Raw genomic sequence first — 6,000 nt, forward strand, 5'->3', positions numbered from 1 at the left:
GATGATCTTAAGGGCATTAGTCCCACTCTATGCCAGCACAAAATAAAATTGGAGAAAGACGCTAAACCGGTTGTTGATCACCAACGACGGTTAAATCCTAAGATGAAAGAAGTGGTAAGAAATGAAATACTAAAGCTTCTGGAGGCAGGTATAATTTATCCCGTTGCTGATAGTCAGTGGGTAAGTCATGTCCATTGTGTCCCTAAGAAGGGAGGTATTACTGTTGTTCCTAATGATAAAGATGAATTGATCCCACAAAGAATTGTTACAGGTTATAGAATGGTAATTGACTTCCGCAAATTAAATAAAGCTACTAGAAAGGATCATTACCCTTTACCTTTTATTGATCAAATGCTAGAAAGATTATCCAAACATACACATTTTGCTTTCTAGACGGTTATTCTGGTTTCTCTCAAATACCTGTGTCAAAAGAGGATCAGGAAAAGACCACTTTTACTTGCCCTTTCGGTACCTTTGCTTATAGACGTATGCCTTTTGGTTTATGTAATGCACCTGCTACCTTTCAAAGATGTATGACTGCTATATTCTCTGACTTTTGTGAAAAGATTGTTGAGGTTTTCATGGATGATTTCTCCGTGTATGGAACTTCTTTTGATGATTGCTTAAGCAACCTTGATCGAGTTTTGCAGAGACAGAGATGTGAAGAAACTAATCTTGTCTTGAATTGGGAGAAGTGCCACTTTATGGTTAATGAAGGTATTGTCTTGGGGCATAAAATTTCTGAAAGAGGTATTGAAGTTGATAAAGCTAAAGTTGATGCTATTGAAAAGATGCCATGTCCTAAGGACATTAAAGGTATAAGAAGTTTCCTTGGTCATGCCGGTTTTTATAGGAGGTTCATTAAAGACTTCTCAAAAAAATTCTAGGCCTCTGACTAATCTCTTACAAAAAGATGTTCCTTTTGTCTTTGATGATGATTGTGTAGAAGCATTTGAAATACTTAAGAAAGCCTTGATTTCTGCACCTATTGTTCAGCCACCTGATTGGAATTTACCCTTTGAAATTATGTGTGATGCTAGTGATTATGCTGTAGGTGTTGTTCTAGGACAAAGAGTTGATAAGAAATTAAGCGTTATCCAATATGCTAGTAAAACTCTAGACAGTGCCCAGAGAAATTATGCTACTACTGAAAAAGAATTTTTGGCAGTTGTATTTGCTTGTGATAAGTTCAGACCTTATATTGTTGATTCTAAAGTAACTGTTCACACTGATCATGCTGCTATTAAATATCTTATGGAAAAGAAAGATGCTAAACCTAGACTTATTAGATGGGTTCTCTTGCTACAAGAATTTGATTTGCATATTATTGATAGAAAGGGAGCTGAGAACCCCGTTGCAGACAACTTATCTAGGTTAGAGAATGTTCTTGATGACCCACTACCTATTGATGATAGCTTTCCTGATGAACAATTAGCTGTCATAAATGCTTCTCGTACTGCTCCATGGTATCCCGATTATGCTAATTACATTGTTGCTAAATTCATACCACCTAGTTTCACATACCAGCAAAAGAAAAAGTTTTTCTATGATTTAAGACATTACTTCTGGGATGACCCACACCTTTATAAAGAAGGAGTAGATGGTGTTATTAGATGTTGTGTACCTGAGCATGAACAGGAACAGATCCTAGGCAAGTGTCACTCCGAGGCTTATGGAGGACACCACGCTGGAGATAGAACTGCACATAAGGTATTGCAATCCGGTTTTTATTGGCCTACTCTTTTTAAAGATGCCCGTAAGTTTGTCTTGTCTTGTGATGAATGTCAAAGAATTGGTAATATTAGTAGACGTCAAGAAATGCCTATGAACTATTCACTTGTTATTGAACCATTTGATGTTTGGGGCTTTGATTATATGGGACCGTTTCCTTCCTCTAATGGGTATACACATATTTTAGTTGCTGTTGATTACGTTACTAAGTGGGTAGAAGCTATTCCAACTAGTAGTGCTGATCATAACACCTCTATTAAGATGCTTAAAGAAGTTATTTTTCCGAGGTTTGGAGTCCCTAGATACTTAATGACTGATGGTGGTTCACATTTTATTCATGGTGCTTTTCGTAAAATGCTTGCTAAGTATGATGTTAATCATAGAATTGCATCTCCATACCACCCACAGTCTAGTGGTCAAGTAGAACTGAGTAATAGAGAGATTAAATTAATTTTGCAAAAGACTGTTAATAGATCTAGAAAGAATTGGTCCAAGAAACTTGATGATGCATTATGGGCCTATAGAACTGCATATAAAAATCCTATGGGTATGTCTCCGTATAAAATGGTTTATGGAAAAGCATGTCACTTACCTCTCGAACTAGAACATAAGGCATATTGGGCCATTAAAGAGCTCAATTATGATTTCAAACTTGCCGGTGAGAAGAGACTATTTGACATTAGCTCACTTGATGAGTGGAGAACCCAGGCCTATGAGAATGCCAAACTGTTTAAAGAAAAAGTTAAAAGATGGCATGACAGAAGGATACAAAAGCGTGAGTTTAATGTAGGTGATTATGTTTTGTTATACAACTCTCATTTAAGAATTTTTGCAGGAAAACTCCTCTCTAAATGGGAAGGTCCTTACGTTATCGAGGAGGTCTATCGTTCTGGTGCCATAAAAATCAACAACTTTGAAGGCACAAATCCAAAGGTGGTGAACGGTCAAAGAATCAAACATTATATCTCAAGTAATCCCATAGATGTTGAAACCAATGTTATTGACACCGTAAGCCCGGAGGAGTACATAAGGGACACTTTCCAGAATGTTTCAGACTCCGAAAAGGAATAGGTATGTGGTACGGTAAGTAAACCGACTCCAAAATAGTTCTAATAGCAATTTCTTTCCGTTTTGGAATATTTAAGAAAATAGGAAAATAAGAAGTAGTCCGAAAGGGACACGAGGCATCCACGAGGGTGGAGGCGCGCCCTACCCCCCTGGGCGCACCCCCTGCCTCGTGGGCACCTCGTGTGCTCTCCGGACTCCGTTTTCTTGCACGATACTTCTTTTGGTCGGCAAAAATTCATTATATAATCTCCCGAAGGTTTAGACCACCGTACCACGACACAATCCTTTGTTTTTGTTTTGAGTTGTTTCTACCGCAGATTAGAGAAATATGTCATCCCAGGATTCGGAGGGAGAAAGCTATGTGGCTGATTACCTTGCAGACCCTAAGGTCTACGGGGACTTGGAGCATTGTGGTTGGACCACGGAGGAATAAGAAGACTATGAACCTAGGGGAAAGGAGGAGATGAGCTTAGATCAAGATGAAGTCCCATTACCTCAACCCGGGGACATGCATGTGGATTTCAAAAAGTCAAGCCTCCCTGATAGAGCAAAGAAACCTAAGATCGAGTTTATCCCTTTTTGCCTCTTGCAGGAGAACAAGCAGGGACTATGCAAAAAGATATTAAGCCTTGAGCAGGAGATCGATGACCTAAGGGAGCAAAATTCTACCCTCAAGCGCAAATTAAGGAAGAAGCCTACGTCATCAACAACTCCATCATCACCACCTCCGAAGAAAGAGACATAGATACATGGGTATGGGCACTCCCCTTGGCAACTGCCAAGCTTGGGGGAGGTGCCCCGGTATCGTATCACCATCAGACTTCTATCTTTACCGTTTTTCTTAGTTCGATCCTTTTGGTTATATCTTGATATAGTAGAATAAAGTTTAGTATGATCTAGCTTTGAGTTTTTGTGTTGATTCTTATCTATGTAATCGAGTCCGTGAGCTATATATAATGAAGATTAGTCTTGAGTCGAGGGCTTAGTTATCTTGCTATGATCTTGAGGGAATAAAAGAAAAAAAAGGAAGAAATAAATAAATAAAGAAAGAAATAAAGAGATCATGTTGATCTTTTGGATAGTAATGACTTCACATATAAAGAGTATGATGAATAAAAGTTGCTGGGAGTTAACAAACATAGTTTTGGTCATCGTTGCAATTAATAGGAAGTAATAAAGAAAGAGAGGTTTTCACATATAAATATACAATCTTGGACATCTTTTATGATTGTGAGCACTCATAAAAATATGACATGCTAAAAAGTTGATGTTGGACAAGGAAGACAACGTAATGGGTTATGTTTTCTTATATCCGAAATAAATTATATTGTAATGGATCATCCAACATGTTGAGCTTGCCTTTCCCCCTCATGCTAGCCAAATTCGTTGCACCAAGTAGAGATACTACTTGTGCTTCTAAATATCCTTAAACCAAGTTTTGCCATGAGAGTCCATCATATCTACCTATGGATTGAGTAAGATCCTTCAAGTAAGTTGTTGTCGGGGATCGTAGCAGAAATTTAAAATTTTCTACGCATCACCAAGATCAATCTATGGAGTAATCTAGCACCGAGGGGAAGGGGAGTGCATCTACATACCATTGTAGATCGCTAAGAGGAAGTGTTGCAAGAACGCGGATGAAGGAGTCGTACTCATAGCGATTCAGATCGCGGTTGATTCCGATCTAAGCGCCGAACCACGGCGCCTCCGCGTTCAACGCACGTGCAGCCCGGTGACGTCTCCCACGCCTTGATCCAGCAAGGGGAGAAGGAGAAGTTGGGGAAGACTCCATCCAGCAGCAGCACGACGGCGTGGTGGTGGTGGAGGAGCGCGAAACTCCAGCAGGGCTTCGCCAAGCACTACGAGAGACGAGGAGGGAGAGAGGTATGGTTGTGCCTGGGAGAGAATAACTCATGTATCGGGCAGCCCCTAGACCTCAACTATATATAGGGGGAGGGGAGGGGCTGCGCCCCCTGTAGGGTTCCCACCCCAAGGGGTGCGGCAGCCCCAGATCCCATCTAGGGTGGCGGCCAAAGGGGGGAGAGGGGGAGGCGCACCTGGGGTGGGCCTTAGGGCCCATCTGCCCTAGGGTTTGCCCCCATCTTCTCTTGAGGCGCCTTGGGCCTTGGTGGGGGCGCCCCAACCCACCTAGGGGCTGGTCCCTTCCCACTATTGGCCCACGCAAGCCTCTGGGGCTGGTGGCCCCTCCCGGTGGACCCTCGGACCCTTCCGGTGGTCCCGGTACATTACCGGTGATGCCCGGAACACTTCCGGTGGCCAAATCCCCACTTCCTATATATCAATCTTTACCTCTGGACCATTCCGGAACTCCTCGTGACGTCCGGGATCTCATCCGGGACTCCGAACAACATTCGGTAACCGCGTACATACTTTCCCTATAACCCTAGCGTCATCGAACCTTAAGTGTGTAGACCCTACGGGCTCGGGAACCATGCAGTCATGACCGAGACATATCTCCGGCCAATAACCAACAGCGGGATCTGGATACCCATGTTGGCTCCCACATGTTCCACGATGATCTCATCGGATGAACCACGATGTCAAGGATTCAATCAATCCCGTATACAATTCCCTTTGTCTACCGGTATAGTACTTGCCCGAGATTCGATCGTCGGTATCCCGATACCTTGTTCAATCTCGTTACCGGCAAGTCTCTTTACTCGTTCCGTAACACATCATCCCGTGATCAACTCCTTGGTCACATTGTGCACATTATGATGATGTCCTACCGAGTGGGCCCAGAGATACCTCTCCGTTTACACGGAGTGACAAATCCCAGTCTCGATTCGTGCCAACCCAACAGACACTTTCGGAGATACCTGTAGTGCACCTTTATAGCCACCCAGTTACGTTGTGACGTTTGGTACACCCAAAGCATTCCTACGGTATCCGGGAGTTGCACAATCTCATGGTCTAAGGAAATGATACTTGACATTAGAAAAGCTTTAGCAGACGAACTACACGATCTTGTGCTAGGCTTAGGATTGGGTCTTGTCCATCACATCATTCTCCTAATGATGTGATCCCGTTATCAACGACATCCAATGTCCATGGTCAGGAAACCGTAACCATCTATTGATCAACGAGCTAGTCAACTAGAGGCTTACTAGGGACATGGTGTTGTCTATGTATCCACACATGTATCTGAGTTTCCTATCAATACAATTTTAGCATGGATAA

This window comes from Triticum aestivum, chromosome 7D (genome assembly GCF_018294505.1).
Source record: "Triticum aestivum cultivar Chinese Spring chromosome 7D, IWGSC CS RefSeq v2.1, whole genome shotgun sequence".
Lineage (NCBI taxonomy): Eukaryota > Viridiplantae > Streptophyta > Magnoliopsida > Poales > Poaceae > Triticum > Triticum aestivum.